At 50.1% G+C, this 20354-nt stretch overlaps 1 protein-coding gene across 2 annotated transcripts in view; it reads left to right on the top strand.

Annotated features, from left to right (window-relative positions):
* Positions 1–12767: 12767 nt before the first annotated feature.
* The window catches only part of PAK4 (p21 (RAC1) activated kinase 4), a 47162-nt gene continuing 39575 nt past the window's right edge, over positions 12768–20354 (top strand). The window contains exon 1 of one of the 2 annotated variants that reach the window (XM_055412192.2): positions 12768–12925. The gene's annotated coding sequence lies outside the window, so the exon portion shown is untranslated. The remainder of the gene's footprint in view (positions 12926–20354) is intronic. The other variant, XM_055412195.2, reaches the window with a different exon arrangement.

The raw sequence follows: 20354 nt of genomic DNA, 5'->3' as shown, positions 1-20354 counted from the left end.
AGTGGGCAGCCATTTCCTTCTCCAGGGGATCTTCCCCACCCAGGGATCGAAGCCCTATCTCTTGTATTGGCAGGTGGATTATTTACTGTTGAGCCACCAGGGAAGGCCTTAGTTCCCTGACCAGGGATAGAACCCGCACCCTGGGCGGTGGAAGTATGGAGTCTCAACCCCTGGACGGCCAGGGAATTCCCTCCTTGCACTTTCTTGAGCACAACAAGCTCGCTATCACTGTCGGCCCTCAGCCCTGTGCACTGGATCTTCATCCTGTGAGTGCCTTCCCTCCGCTCATTCAGGGTTGCATCTGCTCAGCCTCAGGGGTCGGCCTTCCCCGACAATCCCAGCTAAAAGGGTCACGGTCACACTCTGTCTCATCCTGTTTAACTTCATGTCCAGCTCTTAGCATTCTGCTATTCTCTTATTGACTGACTGGTTACCTTGTTCACTGTCAGCTTGCCTCGCTGGGCTGGGGGCAGTCTGTGAGGGTGGAGACCAAGGCCATCTTGTTCATTCATGGGTCCCTTACCTCCACACTCACCTCCACCAATTCCTCCCAGATCCCTTCTCAGGCTGAGTAGGGGCCCTTCCCAGTCTGGACTGTCACTGTCTTGGGGGGGGTCCTGTCTCCCCCACTGGACTGTCAACCCCATGAGGGCGATGCTCAGGGCTCACTCCAGCACAGCCCAGCATTAGATAAATTCTTGAGGTTAATAAATACTTGTGCCTTAATGAAGGCTGCCACGTGTCAGGCTCCAGCCAGGCAATGCCAGGGACAGAGATGAATCAGCCTGGTAAGATCCTTTGGGAGCGTGAGGGCTGGCAGGGAAATATGGTTACACAACACCGATGACAAGCAGCAAGAGAACGCCACAGAGGGATGCACTAAGCCCATCAGGTGACCGGTGGGGGAGTCATTCATTGCACGCTGTGGCCAAAGACTGAGTTGATGTCCGTGTGGGTCTGGCACATTCTGTTGGCCTGGCACTGACCACGTGGAAGAAACCAGGTTCGAATCTCCGTTCTGCCACATCCTGTGGGGTGTGGAATCGCCAGCCCTCTCTGAACCTCTATGTCTTCACCTGTAACAAAAGGGTGATCGTACTTTGTGGGGTGTCCTTGGGATTAAATGAGGTTGAAAGCCTTGGTGTTGTCCCTGACTCCTCTTTTTCTCTCATCCCAGGTTTAATTAGGTAGTAAATGCTGTTGGCTTTTTTTTTCCTGACTGATCAACATGTGGGATCTTAGTTCCCTGACCAGGGATTGAACCCTTGCACCCCCACGTTGGAAGCATAGTGTCTTCACCATTGGACCACCAGGGAAATCCCCTGGCTTTGACTTTTAAAATCTATCTAGAATTCGTTTTTTTCCTCCCACCTACAAGACTCCCACCCTTGTCCTGTCACCTCGTCCCCCACCTCCCGTCGGGTCTCCCCCACTTCCCCACCCTCCCATCCCCACTCCATAGTCTGTTCCCTACATACATACCTGTGGTCCCTGGAGTTGGGGAGCCAGAGCTCTCCCCATAGCCCACCCCAATCAACCTACTGCCATCACCTCCCTGTCCTCATCTCCCACCACTCACCCCTTGCCCACTCTGCTCCAGCCCGTGCATGCACGCATGCTAAGTCCCTTCAGTCGCGTCTGACTTTCTGCGACACTGGACCATAGCCCGCCAGGCTCCTCTGTCCATGGAATTCTCTGATGAGAATACTGGAGTGGGTTGCCACGCCCTACTCCAGGGGATCTCTTCTGTCTCCTGAATTGGCAGGTGAGTTCTTTACCACTAGCGCCACATGGGAGGCTGGCCTCAAATACATCAGGTTACCCTCCCGCATTTGCACTGCTTGTTCCTCTCCCTGGGAGGCTGCCCCCAGGGATCTGCATGGCTCCGTCCCTGACCTCCTTCAGGTCTCTTCTCTAATCTCACCCTTTTGGCCCCTCTTGGACCACCTTGTCAAAACCAGCATCCTCAGCCCCCTCCTCCCATCCCCTTTCCCAGCTTTCTTTTCTTTCTTTCTTTTTTGGCCACACCATGCAACTTGCGAGATCTCAGTTCCCTGACTAGGAACTGAACCCAGGCCACAGCAGGGAGAACCTGGAGTCCTAACCACTAGGCCATCAGAGAACTCTCCCTGCTTTATTTTCCTTCAGAGCACTCGGACACTGTGACCTACTATATGGATAGATGTTTAATCATTTATTCTGTTTTTATAAATATCTATTTTTCTGTTCTGGGTCTTAGTTGTAGTATGTGTATCTAGTTCCCTGACCAGGAATCAAACCCAGGCCTCCTGCATTGGGAGAGCTGTCTTAGGCCAGATCACCAAGTAAGTCCCTAATCATTTATTCTTTACCTCCTCCTTCAGAATGTGAGCTTCCAGGGTGCAGGGTTTTCTGCTGGTTCTGTTCACCCTTGTAGCCCCAGCACCTGATTCACAGTAGTTGCTCAACAAACATTGGTTGAAGGAAGGCAGGCAGGCAGGAAAAACACAGGTAAAATTCAATCACGGCACCTGATGCTGAGGGAGCAGGTGACTGACAGAAATGCTAGTGATTTCAGTGAATCAGATAAAGTTGCTCAGCCCTAGGGGCTGCCACGGCTGGGAACGTAGGAGACAAGGCATGTACGGCTCATTGCAACTCCTACGACATGTGACCCACACAGGAAGTGACAGGTTGCAAGCCGGAGACCCTGAGGCTTCAAGGAGGCAAAGCTTGAGCAAGGCTCAAGCTACACAGATGCCTGCCTGGCAGGTGGGGGCAGGTAGGGAGGTTGAATGGGAAGGGAGCCGTGAGTGCTCCCAAAAAGGGCATCAGGGCCTGGGAAGCTCCTGGGATGTCGGGTTGTGAGGGGGCAGGGGCACTACGGAGAGATTAGAAGGAGGAAGCTGCAGGTCTCTAGATTCAGTCATTGACAGATATTTTAATTAATAAAGTCCTGCACTGCTTAATGGAGAAGGCAATGGCTCCCCACTCCAGTACTCTAGCCTGGAAAACCCCATGGATGGAGGAGCCTGGTAGGCTGCAGTCCATGGGGTCACTAAGAGTCAGACACAACTGAGCGACTTCACTTTTCACTTTCGTGCATTGGAGAAGGAAATGGCAACACACTCCAGTGTTCTTGCCTGGAGAATCCCAGGGACGGGGGAGCCTGGTAGGAGGCCGTCTATGGGGTCACACAGAGTCGGACACGACTGAAGTGACTTAACAGCAGCAGCAGCAGCAGCATTGCTTAAATCAGCCAGGCATGGTTTCTGTGGATTGCAAGAACCATGCGAGAGTTCTCTGGTGGTCCAGTAGTAAGGACTCCACACTTCCTATTCAGAGGGCGGGAGTTCAGTCCCTGGGCAGGGAAGTTCCTCATGCCACATGGCATAGCCAAAAAAACAAAAACAAGAACAAAAACAAAAAACAACTATGCACCTACTATGATCACGTGCTGGAGACACGGTGGTGGCCCTTGTAAAGCCTGACTTCTACTGGGGGGAGGGGTGTAGAGAAGAAATCATGAAAACCAAAATGCCATCACAGGATAGTTCCAGATGGTGATCAGCACTGTGAAGAAAATACACTGAAATTAAATTGTGGGAATGGAAAGAGTGCTTTAGATGTGGTGTCCAGGGAAGGCCTCTCTGAAGAGGTGACATTTGAGCCAAAGGACAGGGAGTCGGTCAAAATAAAGACCTGGAAGAGTGATCCAGACAGAGGGACCAGCAGGGGCAAAGGCCCTGAGGCAGGACTAAATCTGTGTGTTTGAGAAACAGCCACGAGTTTTTTAATAATTAAATTTATTTATTTTTAATTGGAGGATAATTGTTCTACAATATTGTGTTAGTGTCTGACAAACATCAACATGAATCAGCCATAGGTCTCCTCCCATCATGATGAGTTTTGACAGATGTGTATTCCCATGAAACTACCATCAAAATCAAGAATCAGAACATTTCTGCACCCCAAAGCATCCCCCATAACTGTAGTTAATGCTTCCCTCTCTCAGCTTTAGGCAACAACTCATCTGCTCTTTGTCACTATAGATCAGATTTGCTTTTCCTGGAATGCTCTGAGTGGAACTGTACACAGTTGGCTACAGTCCTGAATCCTTCAATTCAACCAACCATGGATGGAAAATATCCAGAAAAAAATTCCAGAAAGTTCCAAAAAGCAAACCTTGAATTTGCTGGATCCTGGCAGCTATTTCCCGGAGAAGGCAATGGCAAGCCACTCCAGTACTATTGCCTAGAAAATCCCATGGATGGAGGAGCCTGGTAGGCTGCAGTCCGTGGGGTCGCTGAGGGTCGGACACGACTGAGCGACTTCACTTTCACTTTTCACTTTCACACATTGGAGAAGGAAATGGCAACCCACTCCAGTGTTCTTGCCTGGAGAATCCCAGGGACGGGGGAGCCTGGTGGGCTTCCATCTATGGGGTCACACAGAGTCGGACACGACTGAAGTGACTCAGCAGCAGCAGCAGCAGGCAGCTATTTCCATAGCATTTACAACTATTTACATAGTATTTACATTGTATTAGGTACTACAAGTAATCCAGGAATTATTTAAAGTATACATACCAGGGGACTACCCTAGTGGTCCAGTGGCTAAGACTCCACTCTCCCAATGCAGGAGGCCCAGGTTCAAACCCTGGTTGGGGGACTAGATCCCGCATGCCACAACTAAGACGCAGTGCAGCCTAAATATAGTTTCCTAGATGGCTCAGTGGTAAAGAATCCCTCAGCAATGCAGGAGACAGTTTCAATCCCTGGGTCATGAAGATGCCCTGGAGGAGGAAATGGCAAGACACTCCAGTATTCTTGCCTGGGAAATCCCATGGACAGAGGAGCCTGGTGGGCCTCAGGCCATAGGGTCATGCTGCTGCTGCTGTTGCTGAGTCGCTTCAGTCGTGTCCGACTCTGTGCAACCCCATAGATGGCAGCTCACCAGGTTCTGCCATCCTTGGGATTCTCCAGGCAAGAACACTGGAGTGGGTTGCCATTTCTTTCTCCAATGCATGAAAGTGAAAAGTGAAAGTGAAGTCACTCAGTCGTGTCTGACTCTTTGCAACCCCATGGACTGCAGCCTACTAGGCTCCTCCACCCACGGGATTTTCCAGGCAAGAGTACTGGAGTGGGTTGCCACTGCCTTCTCCCCATAGGGTCATAAAGGGTTCTAAATAGAATTTTAAAAATAAGGTATACATACAGGAGAATGTATGTAGGTTATAATGCGAATACTACATTGTTTTATACAAGGGACTTGAACATCTGCAGATTTGGGGATCCCCAGGGATCCTGGAATCAATTCCCCACGGATCTGGAGAGAGGACTGTAGTGTCTTTTGAGGCTGGCTGTTTTCACCCAGACTAACACATTTGCAGTTCGTGCAAGCTGTCCTCCTTATCACGAATTCCTTCCTTTTCGTTGCTGAACCACCCAGTACATCTATGTTCGATGGAATGAATGTACTGCGGCATATTTATCTGCTTACCAGTTGATGGATGTTTGGGATTGTTCCCAGTTCGGGGTGATGATGAAAACTGCTCTGAACATTCCTGCACAAGTCATTGTGTGAATACATGTTTTCACTTCTCCTGATAAACACCTAGCAGTGGGATCATGGGGACCTGTGTCTTTTGCAATCTTTTATGACTGTCTAGATGCAACCTGTGATGTATTTTGAGTTCTACTCAGCATCTTATTTTATGTTTATTATTTAATTGTTCATGGGTTTACTATCTATCTCTCAAGCATTTGTCCTCTGAAAAAGAAGAAAAATGGTTAGGAGCCTAGATCCTGCAGCCAGGCTGCCTGTGTGACTTTGGAGAAGTTACTTAACCTCTCTGCGCTTCACTCTGCACGCTTGTAGAAAGAAAAGAGCAATAATGCATAAGGTTATTGTGGGGATTAAATGAAGTAGTATATGTGAAGGGTTTAGCACAGGGCCAGCTATACAGATAATTTTCCATACATGTTTTCAGTTATCATTATGCTTGGCACGCAGATGGCAATGAATATATTTACGGAATGAATTTGAGCTGTCTTTAAGAGCATCAGCTTTGAAGTCAGATTTCCTGTCTAAACTTCCACCAAAGCTGCTTATAAATGGTGGAACTTTGTCCCACTTCCTACCCTACCTCCATGTCTCAGTTTTCTAAGTCTGTTAAGAGGGGCTAAGGATCCCATCCTACAGATATGTGGTGAGGATTAGAGAAGATGATAAAGAGTCTACAGGGCATCTGGCATAGCAAGCAGTGAAAAAAAAATTGGAGGAACTTAAATGTGCAAGAATAGGGGAATTGTTCAGTACAGTATGATACATCAACAATTAACAAACAATAGTGAGGGGCTTCCCTGGTAGTTTAATGGCTAAGAATCCGAGCTCCCAATGCCGGGGACCCAGGTTCAGTCCTTGGCCAAGGAACTAGATTGCCCATGCCACAAATGAGAGTTCACAGGCTCTAATAACCATAGATACCCCATGCCAAAACAAGGGTCGAAGAAGCTGCATCCCACACACAGGTGCAGTCAATACATAAATAAAAATAAATATTATTAAAGTGATGATTAAAAAATTCCTTTTTTAACCTCAGTCAAAGTTGCTCAGTCATGTCTGACTCTTTGTGACCCCATGGACTATACACTCCATGGAATTTTCCAGGCCAGAATACTGGAGTGCATAGCCATTCCCTTCTCCAAGGGATCTTCCCAACCCAGGGATCAAACCCAGGTCTCCCACATTGAAGGCAGATTCTTTACCAGCTGAGCCACAAGGGAAGCCCAATAAGACTGGAATGGGTAGCCTACCCTTCTCCAGGGGATCTTCCCGACCCAAAAATTGAGCCGGGGTCTTCTGCATAGCAGGCAGATTCTTTACCAGCTGAGCTACCAGGGAAGCAGCACAGCTTTTAACCTCATGGCTTGTAGTATCTTAGTTCCCCAACCAGGGATTGAACCTGCACCCTTGTCAGTGGAAGTACAGAGTCCTAATGACTCCACGGCCAGGGAATTCCCCCAAAATTCTTTCGAAGATAACACTAAAGATGAATATCTTTACCTATACACCTTTGTGTATATATTTTCCTTTAATAATTCCTAGAAGTAAAATTGCGGTTTGTCGTTACGTAGTCACTACGTTGTGTCTGACTCTTTTGTGACCCCGTGGACTGGAGCCTACCAGGCTCCTCTGTCCATGGGATTCTCCTGGCAAGAACACTGGAGTGGATTGCCATTTCTTTCTCCAGGGGATCTTCCTTGACCCAGGGACTGAACCTGAGTCTCCTGCATTGGCAGGCAGGTTCTTTACCATTTGTTAAGCCTCTGGATGAATATTGTCAAAACCTGTCCAGATTCATAGTCCTACATGTGGGGTATGAGAATGGTTGTTATCTTATATTCTCATCAGCGTTGATTATAATATTAAATAAATATTTTTTGTGAGAGACCAAAAAAGATCTTTTTAAGAGTTTGATATCCATTTTGTTAATTTCTTGTTCACCAATTCTGTTTTTCCTTATTATCTGTATTTTCAAATTTTTGTTCACATTCTTTGCTTACTTTTCTGTTGTATATTCACCTTTCTTATTGATTTGTAAATACTCTTTACATATAAAGGGAAGAAAGCTTTGTTTGCCATCTATATATTGTCACTGATCTTTTTTTTTTTTTTTTGATGGACTGAAATTTATCACTCTTATGAGGCCAAATCCGCTTCACTCGTCTCATCTGTTTTGATCTATTGGACGGTCACCTCCTCACTAACCCCTCCAGGAAGTCCTCTGCTGGAAGCTTTTTGGGGTCTGATTTCCCGTCTGAGGGCACTGAAGTAGGGAAACCTGATTGCCCATCCTGGGGAAACCCTTGGAGTAGATCAGCCACTGGGCTTGTTCCAGGGCTCTGATTGCTAATGGGATCACCAATTAAGTTGTAAGAGGGCTTCCCCACATATGGGTTCTAGAACCTGACAGTCTTCAGTGTGGGCAGGAAGGCTAGATAGATGTATAACCGAATCAGTTTGCTGTATACCTGAAATTAACACAACATTGTAAACCAACTATGCTGTGCTCTTCTGTGCTTAGTTGCTCAGTTGTGTCCGACTCTCTGCAACCCCATGGACTGTAGCCTGCCAGACTCCTCTGTCCATGGGGATTCTCCAGGCAAGAATACTAGAGTGGGTTGCTATGCCCTCCTCCAGAGTATCTTCCCAACCCAGGGATTGAACCCAGGTTTCCCGTATGGCAGGTGGATTCTTTACCATCTAAGCCATCAGGGAAGCCCAAACCAACTATAGTCCATTATAAAATAAATTGTTTTTAAAAAGGCAAATGTTGCACCTGGCCATCCTCCCATCACTGTGACCTGAATAAACTGCCATCATCTCAGCTTCTAGACTTGGTTTTTTTTTTTGCTTGCAGGATCTTAGTTCCTCGACCAGGGATTAGATTGAACTTGGGCCCCAAGCACTAGAAGCACAGAGTCCTAACCATTGAACCGCCAGGGAATTTCCAATACTTGGTATTTTAAACATGGAGACCCAGTAATGCATAAAGATTTCAAAAGAGCAGAAGAACAAGGATGTTTAATGCTGGCGAGGATACTTTAAAGAGGGTAGTCCCTCTGAGTGCTGGCAGAAGTGTGAATTGAATGGAAAACTCAACCTTCAGAAAAACTAAGATCAAGGCATCCAGTCCCATCACTTCATGAAAAATAGATGAGGAAACAATGGAAACAGTGACAGACTTTATTTTCTTGTGCTCCAAAATCACTGTGGACGGTGACTACAGCCATAAATTAAAAGACGTTTGCTCCTTGGAAGAAAAGCTATGACAAAGCTAGACAGTGTATTAAAAAGTAGAAACATCACTTTGCCGACAAAGATTCGCATAGTCAAAGCTATAATTTTTCCAGTATTTATATACAGATGTGAGAGTTGGACCATAAAGAAGGCTGAGTGCCAAAGAATTCAGTTCAGTCGCTCAGTCATGTCCAACTCTTTGTGACCCCATGGACTGAGGCACATCAGACCTCCCTGTCCATCACCAACTCCCGGAGGTTGGTCAAACTCAGGTCCATTGAGTAGGTGATGCCATCCAACCATCTCATCCTCTGTCGTCCCCTTCTCCTCCTGACTTCAATCTTTCCCAGCATCAGGGTCTTTTTCAATGAGTCAGTTGGCCAAAGTATTGGAGTTTTAGCTTTAGCATCAGTCCTTCCAATGAATATTCAGGACTGATTTCCTTTAGGACTGACTGGTTGGATCTCCTTGCAGTCCAAGGGACTCTCAAGAGTCTTCTCCAACCACAGTTCAGAAGCATCAGTTCTTCGGTGCTCAGCTTTCTTTATAGTCCAACTCACATCCATACATGACTACTAGAAAAACCATAGCTCTGACTACACGGACTTTTTTTTGTCTAAGTAATGTCTCTGCTTTTTAATATGCTGTCTGGGTTGGTCATATCTTTTCTCCCAAGGAGCAAGTGTTTTTTTAATTTCATGGCTGCAATCACCATCTGCAGTGATTCTGGGGCCCCCAAAAATAAAGTCTCTCACTGTTTCCATTGTTTCCTTATCTATTTGCCATAAAGTGATGGGACTGGATGCCATGATCTTAGTTTTTTGAATACTGAGTTTTAAGCCAACTTTTTCACTCTCCTCTTTCACTTTCATCAAGAGGCCAAAGACTTGATGCTTTCCAATTGTGTGTTGGAGATGACTCTTGAGAATCCCTTGGATAGCAAGGAGATCAAACCAGTCAATCCTAAAGGAAATCAATCCTGAATATTCATTGGAAGAACTGATGTTGAAGCTGAAGCTCCAATACTTTGGCCACCTGATGTGAAGAGCTAACTCATTGAAAAAGACCCTGATGCTGGGAAAGATTGAAGGCAGGAGGAGAAGGGGACGACAGAGGATGAGATGGTTGGATGGCATTACTGACTCAATGGATATGAAGCTGAGCAAACTCGGAGATGGCGAAGGACAGGGAAGCCTGGCATGCTGTAGTCCATGGGGTCGCAAAGAATCGGACACGGCTGAGCGACTGAACTGAACCAAACTACAGCACAACTTGCAATGTGTGTCCCAGGCCATACGGAGGCAGCAGAGGGCAGTTAGCGAGAGCCTTGCCTGGAAGTTAAAGCTGGAGATAAGCCCCGTGTGTGATTTTGAGCAAATGAAGTTACTTCTCTAAGCCTCAGTTTCTTCCTCTGCAAAGCAGGGATAATCACAGTCCCTGCTGTTTAAATTACACAGCTTAGCACCGTGCATGGTGTATAGAAATGTTTGAGGCATGGGAACTGCTGCTATTATTATATCTTAAAGATGTACATTTCCTTTGACCCAGCAGTTGCATTTGTGCTGATCTATTCAAAGGAAATAATTAGAGATGTGCACAAATATTCAGCTGCTTGGATTTGGGGGGGTATTTATAATAGTAAAATATTTATCACAGTTTAGATGTTCAATGAGTGGTTCAAACAAATTAGAGTTCATTGACAGAATGGTATCTTATGCAGCCATTAAAACAAATGTTCTTGAAGAATATTTAATGACATGGAAAGATACTAGTGGTATTTATAGTCTTGTTTTAAAAAGATACAAAATTATTTATAAATGTGTTTCTGATTCTGTTTTATTTTTTATTTTATTTATCTATTTTTTTTTTTTTTTTACTGATTCTGTTTTAAAAGGTAGGTGAATGTATAGGGCTTCCCAGGTGGTTCAGTAGTAAAGAATCCACCTGCCAATGCAGGACATTCAGGAGACAAGGGTTTGAGTTCCCTGAGTCTGGAAGATCCCCTGGAGAAGGAAATGGCAACCCACTCACTCCAGTATTCTTGCCTAGAGAATCCCATGGACAAAGGAGCCTGGCAGGCTACAGTCCGTAGGGTTGCAGAGTGGGACGTGACTGAGCAGGCACACTGAAAGTACAGAGAAAAAAAAAATTATGCATCATTCATTCACTGTGTTTGCAGATATTAATTAAATGCCTACTCTGCAAGACACTGTGCTGGGGCAAGGGATATGCACTAAACATTTAAGAGTACTTCTGAAGAGGTGGATTTACAACTCGTCCAACCATCCATTCAACAAATGGGCACGCACAGTGAACAAAACAAAACTCCATGCTCTCATGGAGAGACATGCCAGCAAGGCAGATGACCCAAAAACGATAACTACGATTAGCTAATTCTGTGTATTAGATAGTATGTTAGAAGGTGATCTGAGCAACAGAAAATAAAACCAGACAAGGTAAGGAGGTTAGTAGCATGAGAGAGGGGTGTTTGTTGCATTAGTCAGGGTGGGCTGGAACAGTTCCCTTGATAAGGTGACATTTGAGTAAACCTTGAAGGAGAGAAGGGAGGAAGAAGCCATGAGGGTACCTGTGTTAAGTGTTAATGTGTTAGTTGCTCAGTCCTGTCCAACTCTTTGCAACCCCCTGAACTGTAGCCTGCCAGGCTCCTTAGTCCATGGAATTCTCCAGGAAAGAATACTGGAGTGGATTGCCATTTCCTCCTCCAGGGGATCTTCCTGACCCAGGGATCGAACCCAGGTCTCCTTCATTGCAGGCAGATTCTTTACTGTCTCAGCCACCGGGCGATCCCAAATGAATATGGGATCTTCCCAATCCAGGGACCAAACCCATGTCTCTCATGTCTTCTGCGCTGGCAGGAAGGTTCTTTACCATTGGTGCCACCTGGGAAGCCCCATATGCATTGAGTGCTTACTAAATTCCAGGTACCAGCAAGCACTTTGCATGCATTATCATATTGATTTTCCCCATTCTGAAATGAGGGTACCAGGGGGAAGTCTATTCCAGAAAAAAGGAATAATCAATGTAATGACCTTGAAGTGGGAGAGCACCTGAGTTTTTTGTGGGGAGGGGGAAGAGCAAACCCATTGACTGGGCTTCCCTGGTGGCTCAGAGGACAAACTGCCTGCACTGCCCGAGACCCGGATTCGATCGCTGGGTTGGGAAGATCCCCTGGAGAAGGGACTGGCAACCCACTCCATTATTCTTGCCTGTTGAATTGCATCGACAGAGAAGCCTGGCAGGCTACATTCTATGGAGTCGCAGAGTCGGACACGACTGAGAGACTAACACACACACACAAAATCGTTGGCTAGAACCCAATGAGTGAAATCACAGAAAAAGATGTCCGAATTTAGTTTACGGGTTGTTTTTGTACCTTTCTTTTTCTGTTTTTTTACAAATGCCTGCTAAAAACAAACATAAAACTTACCAAAAAGACTAAGATCAAGCAGTGTCTTGGTTCAGGGTGAAGTTCTCGGGCTCAGACTGACAGACGTCGTTCAAAACTCATTATTTACTTTCTGTGATCCCCAAGCAGCTAGTTTGCCCCCTCTGAACCTCAATTGATCTGTAAAATGGGCATTAATATATAACACGGTTGTACTGAGCATTCAGCAAGAAATTTCACTTGGCGGGGTGTCTGACACATAGTACATGCTTCAGAGCCGTTTCTGGCTATTATTACCCACTACTGGCTTCCACTCCCTAATTCCTTTGGGTGGAAGGGGGGATGCAGTTACAAGAGAATAGTCATTTTCCCCTTTAAGAATCCAAGTGGGCTGGGAGCCAGCCTACCCGTACCCTTTCCAAATTTTCCAATCCCGGCTTGGCATTTTCCGCCCGAAGGTCTCCGATTGGACAACATGCACCAAACAGAGGCTGGAGCGGGCGCTGCCAGGCGTCCAGCTCCGCCCCTGAGCTGGCCCTGCCCCCTGCCGGGTCAGCCCCGTTGCTATGGGGACTGGTGGGCGGCGAGGGGGGAAAGCCCCGGATGTTCGTTGGGGATTCAACATGGCGGCGGCAGTGGCCGTGGAGGCGGCGGCGCCAGAGAGCTGAGGGCAGCAGGAGGGCGCCGAGTTCCGGGCCGAGTGGCCAGGCCGCGAGTGACTGCGGTGCCGAGCCGGTAGGACAAGCTGTCTGGCCAGGGGGTTGGTGTGCGCTGGGCAATGCGGTGGGAGAGCGTTTACGCGAGTAGGGGGCGGGGCCGCTGGGGTCAAAGTTCACTCGTGGAGGGAAGGGTCGCGTCCAGGGGGTCGCGGGTCAACGCTGAGCGAGAGGGAGTTGTAGAGGTCAGAGGTCAAACTAACGAAGGGGGTGTGGCGAGAGGGGCGCAATTTTCAAAGTTTGAAGCGGGAGCTCGTTGGAGGGGCACGGAGTGAATGTCAAAAAGCGGGGGTCAAAATTAATAATTTGATGGGAGGATGTGCCCACGAGGGTCAGAGGTCACAGCTATGGGGGCGGCGGATTGGAGATTTAAGGCAGCAGCCAGTGAAGCAAATGAATGAGATTTGGCTTGGGGGGCATCTTTATGGGGTCAAAGGCGGAACGAGACCAAATTGTAGAAAGATCACAGATGATGGTCCCAAGGGTCAAAAGTTAAAACCAAAATGGGACATATTGCTGGAGGGGAGGGATAGGACACTCAAGAAAGAGGTCAAAGGTGCTTTCTGATGGGGGAGACGGAACCCCCTCTCCCGCAGATAATGAAAAGAATAGCAAACACTCATAAAGCACTTACTGTGTGTCAGGCCCTGTTCTGAACGCTTTCCGTGTATTTAATCCTGACCACAACCTTATGGGCTTGGTGCCATTATTAAGAGGCTTAGTGTTTTGCCCAGGGCCGCCTAATGAGCTAGTTTTGCAGCTGAGATTTGAACTCTGGTGTCCTGGGCTCAAGAGTTTTATGCTCTACTGACTCTCAAATACTTATTATGTTGGTTAATACCTAATGAGTGCTGAGGCTGTACTCAGCACCCTGTGTCCCTCATCTTACTATACCACAATCTGAATAGACCCACTTTACAGCCAGGAGAAGTGAGGCACAGAGAGCTTCTGCTAAGTAATGGAGGAAGATTCCCTGCTGGATCTGAATAATTCCAGAGCTCTGGCCTCTGGTCGCCACACTGGAAACTGCCGGAGGTCTGTTCCTGGAAGCAGGGAGCAGGGCAAGGCTGGGCCACTCCTTGGGCAGGAATAGATTGTCTCTTTGGCCTCTGTGGAAGGGTGTGATCTGGGAGGAGAGGTTCCCGTGGGCCTATGGGATGCAGTGTTTGTGGGTGGCCCAGAGTCCAAGTGAGTCTGGCAGGCTCCTGGCTAGGGAGGGTGTCCTTGGGTGGTATTCTATACAAAGTTGGGTGTTCTCTGTACTTAAAACCGCAACCTCTCATCATGGTCCCCAGTCGCTCCAACCTCTTTTTCTGCTGCTTTCCCCATCCCTCCGGGGAGGTCCAATCCCGCTGGCCTGTTTGCTGTTCTTCAGTTCTGTAGGCTTATGCCTGTCTCCAGGTCTTTGACCTTCCTGTTCCCTCTGCCTGGAATCCCTTCTCTGCTCTGTACCCTCTCACTCACCAGTTGCTCACAGCTTGACCGGGACCACCCTGTCCCCAGACACTCTATTTCACTGTTGTTCCCTTCCAGCCCTTCACTGTCCTTAACTTATTTATCAGAGCGCAGTTGATCTGCCTCCTGCTAGAAGATGGGCCCCTCACAGGCAGGAATTGTCCCATGTTCTTTCCCTGAATCCCCCCAAGGTTGGTGGCAATTGAATGTTGGGCATGGTGCTGGGTCTGCAGCAGTGGATGGGACAGCGGGGAGCCCCTGGCCCCCAGGGGCCCCTAGTGTCCCTTGGTGGGAGTGGACTGGGACCAGACCCCTAGCCAGTCAGACATGGCTACATCTTGCCCAGGGTGATGTGGCCTGTGGAAACATGCTCAGAGGATGAGGAAAATGCCCCGACCCGGGGCCCCAGACTTGAAAAGTCTCCTGGGCAAGCTCTGAAGGATGGGTAGGAGGAATGGAAAAGGGTGTGCCAAGCAGAAGGAAAGGTGTGAGTGGAGGTCCGGGGTGCAGAATTGGGGGCTTGTGGGCAGCATGGAGCCTGAGTGAGACCCCTAGGGTTCCCGGCTTGGAGTGGGGCAGGCAGTGGGGCAGAGGCGGGTGAGTGGCCGCCCCGTGTGTGTGGAGCTCTGAGGCAGTACTGGGGAGTGGTTCAGAGAGGGGACGCTGGAACAAGGATGCCTGGCTCACACCCAGCTCCATCACTCACAGGCTGTGTGATCGTGGGCAAGTCGCTTAACTTTCCTGGGCCTCAGTTTCCCCCTGTGCAAAATGGGCATAATGATAGTGGCTACCTCAGACCTGCTGTGAGGATATGGAGCGTAAAGAGCTTGGCCCAACGCCTGGCACATGGTAGGTGTTGTGTCAGCACTAGTCTTCAGGCTATTGCTGCTACTGCTGCCTGGGGAGGGCCTCAGAGGGGTGGTCAGGCCCTCTCTACCTGCCTCCTGGCTTGCTCAGGCAGGGTCACTGGGTGGGCACGTGGCCAGGGAGCCCTACCAGTCTTCACAGTGGCAGCTTGCTCGGCATCTCAGGGCTCCACACAGATAAAGGGGGGACTTTGGCGCTGGATAGGGATTTGGCGCTGGACACCCACATTCAGGCTCCCTCCCCGTCACTTAGCAGCCATGGGACCTTGGGCAAGTGATGTCTTGTTTGCCAGTTTTGTTCTTATGATACATTTTAGACAAGTGGAAAGAGTAGAGCTTCAATATAGCAAAACACTCATGCTTCCAGCATCTAACCTGGGACCGTGGATACAGTTACAGGCCACTGTTCTCTGCCCCGCCTTCCCGATGGTAGCCACCCAGCTGGATTTGGCGTCCAGTCTTCCATCGCAGGTTTTCCGACTGTTACTACCCTCGGAGGGATTCGCAAATGACAGAGCAGTAGCCCTCAACCCTGGCTCCACGCTGCAGTCACTTGGAGAGCTTTCCAGAACACTGCTGCCCCAGCCCCCGGCCCCCTCCCAGACTCTGGCCTGGGTGCCCTTGGTCTGGGGCGGGGCTAGCCTCAGCACGTGGTTGTAATGGCCTGCCAGGGTTGTCCCCCGTTTCACAGGTCCTTATAAATGGCGCCACGGGAAGCAGCCTGCTGCTGCTGCTCTGCGTCAGTGCGGCAGTTTCTCCGCGTGGACGAGTGTAGACCTGGAGCAGGCTGTTCATCTCCCGTCTGTGGGTTTCTTCTTGTGTTGCTGCCGCACCAGAGTTGCCCGTTCCCCTTTCAGTGGCCGTTCAGGAGGTTCCTGTTGGGCCTGTAACGAGTGGTGCTGCCGTGAACATTCTAGAACGTGTTTCCTTGTGTGCTGCAGCCAGAGTCTCTCTTGGGCATGTGCCTCACAGTGGAAATGCTGGACCTTCCCAAATTACCCTGTTCAGCATTCGTCCCAGCGTGTTTCCCAGCAGTGCCTGAGGCTTCCCTCGGCTCCGTGCTGCTTTGGGCAAGCTTGCAGTCCTTGCTGAAACAGTTTCCTCAGCCCTGAAGTGGTGGGTTTTACGCCACCTGCACCTCTTCCTGAGTCTGGTTGCAAACAGTGGTACAGTTCATGAGATGAGCTTAGCTGGGGTCGGACACCTGTTGAACCCCCACACTGAGAGGAGAAGGCAGGCTGGGAAAGGCTTTGACCTTTGCCCTCCAGGGCATCCAGGACAGTGGCTGAAACTTTGACCCACCTCTCCTAGGGGATCATCTCCCAGGGCTGGCCTTTGGAAAGGGAAACATACTGACTTAAACCTTCTCAGAAAGTAGGCAAAGAGAAAGGAAGTGCCACTCGGAAGGGGATGAGCAAAACCTGGTTACACTGTGTGTGTGTGTTACACTGCTCACTGGTCCCCGTGGTGACCAACACAGTCGAAGCCCTGTCCTCAGGGGTCACAGGACCGTGAAGGAGACAGTGACGGCCCAGAGTGGTCAGGCTGGGTAGGGATGCTCAAGCAGAATGGTCAGGGCTGGGATGAGGTAGGGACTGAAGGAACCCGGAGGCAGCTCCTCACTCCACCTGGGGAGCCAGCAAGGGATTTCTGGAGAAGGGAGGTATCTGACTGATGAGAGGGAGCCAGGCCCAGGAAGAGCTGGGAAGAACAGAGCGGGTAGTGGGTACAGAAAGTGCGAAGGCCCCGAGGTCCAAAGGAGCTTGGGATGTTCAGGCCCCACCAAAGAAGCCAGTGTGGCAGAGACCAAGGCCATGGGGAGGTCTGGCAGATAGGATACAGCAAGGGTCGACGGGCTGAGACAAGGAGTGTGGATTTCTTTCTGTGTGTGATAGGAATCATCGCAGGGCTTTAAGCAACATCTGCTTTCCCTTTTATAAGGATCGTTCAGGCTGCCATGTGGGGAACAGATCAGGGAAGGCGCGGGAGGGAGAGGGATAGTCCATGCCGGGGAGGGTGGGTAGCATGAGGCTGGTGGAGATGGAGAAGGGTCCTGAGTGCTGGCCAAGGTTTCGAGTCCTTTACCCGTATGAACCCGTTTGCTCTTCACAACAGCCTATGGGTAGGTACCGCTGTGTGTGGGTGTATTTGCTCAGTCGTGTCCGACTCCTCGCAATCCCATGGACTGTAGCCCGCCAGGTTCCTCTTTCCGTGGAATTCCCCAGGCAAGAATACTGCAGCGGTTGCCGTTTCCTCCTCCAGGGGCTCTTCCCGACCCAGGGATCAAACCCGTGTCTCTTCATCTCCTGCATTGGCAGGTGGGTTCTTTACCACTGTGCCACCTGGGAAGCCCATAGGCACGGTTATTAACCCCATTTAGAGATGAGAGAATTGAGACCCAGAGAGGTGTGTGACCTGCCTGGGGACACACAGCAGGCAGGTGGCAGAGGCAGGACTTGAACTGCAGGCGTGCTTGTTTTCACCATGGCCCTCCAGTGATTTGGAAGTGGTTTTGATAAGGGCAGGCTACTTCCTGTTCTTAACCCAGGTTCCTGTTTGGATAGAAACTCTTTAGGGGGCAGCCTGGGTAGTTTCTGAGCCCTGGGTCTGCATCTCCCTCAGGACCTCCCACAGCTCCTTCCCCTTCTGGTCCAGTGCGTCACCCCTCCTTGTCCTGCTGGCTCCCAGTGAGCCAGACTTCCTGGCCAGACGCCGGTCGGGGTGTCCCCAGCAGCTGTTTCTCCCATCACCCCAGCCAGGCGGCCACAGATGCTGCCAGCAGGAAGCGGTCTCCTTCCAAGTCACGGCCAGGGAAATGGGACCCTTCCCGGCCCAGCCACCCATCCGGGGCTGGGGCTTATTGTCTCACAGCTGCCCTGGCCCACAGGAAGGTTGAGGGGGAGGCAAGGAGGGTCAGAAGGGGAGCTTTCCCAGGTCCCAGGGGAGCCAGCTACGGCAGATGTATCAGAAGCCACCCCTCACCGCTGCCGGTGTCACAGGGCCCTCTGGTCCCACGCTGCCCTTCCCCAGGGTGCCAGGTGCTCTGCTGCCATCCTCGGAGCAGGGGCAGCTTCCCTGCCAGGGCCACGCGTTGCCCGCAGCCCGACCCCCTAGCGGGGACCCCAGGGGAAAAGGCAGGGCCGCCGCGGGCCTCTCCTTCCTCGCATGGTGCTCATGCTGTTGCTAAAGTCGTGTCCGACTCTGAAGTCGCACGGACTGTAGCCCGCCAGGCTCTTCTGTCCATGGGATTCTCCAGGCAAGAATACTGGCGTGGGATGCCATTTCCTTCTCCAGGAGAATCTCCCGACCCAGGGATGGAACCTGCATCTCTTGCACCTCCTGCATTGCAAGCGGGTTCTTTACAGCCGAGCCCCCCGGGGATGCTCTCCTCAGCTGTTAAATGAGCTATTGGGAGAGTTGGAGGAGACCGATGTCGACGTGCTTGCGTGTTGCCAGGCGCACAGTAAGCTCATCGGATGGGCCCCACTCTGGGCTGCAGCCTCTTCCTCACCTGCTCCCAGCCCCTCAGGCCACTGCGCAAGCCCCCAGCTCCCAAGCGCTAAGAGCTAGATGTGTGCTTTATAAGCATCTCTCAGCAGCTCGGCCCGGAGCCCTGAGGAAGGGGTGTTATTAACCTCATTTCTCTTCTCCTGCATTTTAATTTTAAGGAGGCCCATTTTTGCCCTAGCGGCATGTATGATCTGTTCGCAGTTGAGAAACCGCACACAGCACAGAGGGCGTGCAGCCTCAGGTCTCTTTCCCGCCCCGGTGGTCGGCCCCTTCCCAGAGACACTCTTGTTCCGGCTTCTAGTCTTTCCTGGACGTTTGTTCCTGCGCATGTTCTCTCCCACTTTTGTTTTGCTCACATGGAGCTGACTTTTCACGTTTGTATTCTGTCCTGCTCCTTGCACTTTTCAGTCTTAAGTTCTGTGTCAGGAGGTCGGGGGCGTCCTTGCGCTTTCTGCGGCTGGGACAGGTTCCATGGTGTGATGTCTCCCTGCACACGTGTGTGAGCTGTGCATACCGTTGGAGGTGCTCGGGGTCTGAGGCGTGTGCCCGGTAGCCCTGCAGTAGTGTCCCAGTCTGCCAAGAGCCCGTGCCTGTTCGCACCCCCACCCCAGTGTCCAGGGGCGCCAGGGTCTGTCTCCTCCCACGCTCACCCTGCGGACGGGTGTCATCAGATGCTTTGACCTCGGCCAGTCAGACAGGTGCCGAGTTGTCCTTACTGTGGTTCTGATTTTAACATGAGCAAAGGGGAGCATCTTTGTTGAAAGCCATTTGGACTTCCTTTCCTGTCTATGTATAATATTTTGCTTTCCCTAAAAAGAAGAAACTGAGGCAGAGGCTGGACACCCTACAGCGTGTGAGAGGCAGATGTGGGCCTCGAAGCCAGGCCTGCCCTCTCCAGCCCGGAGCTCTTAACCTGTCTGATGCAGTGGAGATCGAGGGCACAGACTCTGGAACCAAGTTCGCCACTCTTGGCTGAGTGACCCCAGACAAGTCACTTCACCTCTCTGTGCCTCGATGTCCTCATCTGTAAAATGGGGATGATAACGATGCCTCCTTTATGGGATTGTTCTGGGGATATGGATGCCTACTTATCAGGCAGAATACATAGTCAGTGTTCAAAGACTGTTAGCTGCTAGTATTAGTCCTCATAGGATTTCTGTATGCTATTGGTATTAGCAGGTTCCGTTCTGCGTGTTTTGAGTAAATGAACTTATCCCATCCTCCTAGCAACCCCAAGATGTAGATATTTAGGGTTGTTTGTTGTTGTTGTTTGTTTTGGCTGTGCTGAGAGGCATGTGGGATCTTAAGTTCCCTGACCGGGATCGAGCTTGCACCCCTGCAGTGGAAGCTCAGAGTCTTAACCACTGGACCACCAGGGAAGTCCTGGGTGTACATGTTCTTGAGTGAAGTGAGTGAAAGTCACTCAGTCGTCGTCTGACTCTTTATGACCCATGGACTATACAGTCTATGGAATTCTCCAGGTCAGAGTACTGGAGTGAGTAGCCTTTCCCTTCTTCAGAGGATCGTCCCAAGCTAGGGATCCAACCCAGGTCTCCTGCATTGCAGGAGGATTCTTTACCCGCTGAGCCACAGGAGAAACCCAAGAATACTGGAGTG

The sequence above is a fragment of the Moschus berezovskii genome, chromosome 22 (genome assembly GCF_049115385.1).
Source record: "Moschus berezovskii isolate FMDL1 chromosome 22, NW_MosBer_1.0, whole genome shotgun sequence".
NCBI lineage: Eukaryota > Metazoa > Chordata > Mammalia > Artiodactyla > Moschidae > Moschus > Moschus berezovskii.
Note: the sequence above shows the minus strand (reverse complement) of the source record. Positions and strands in the feature narration are given on the sequence as shown.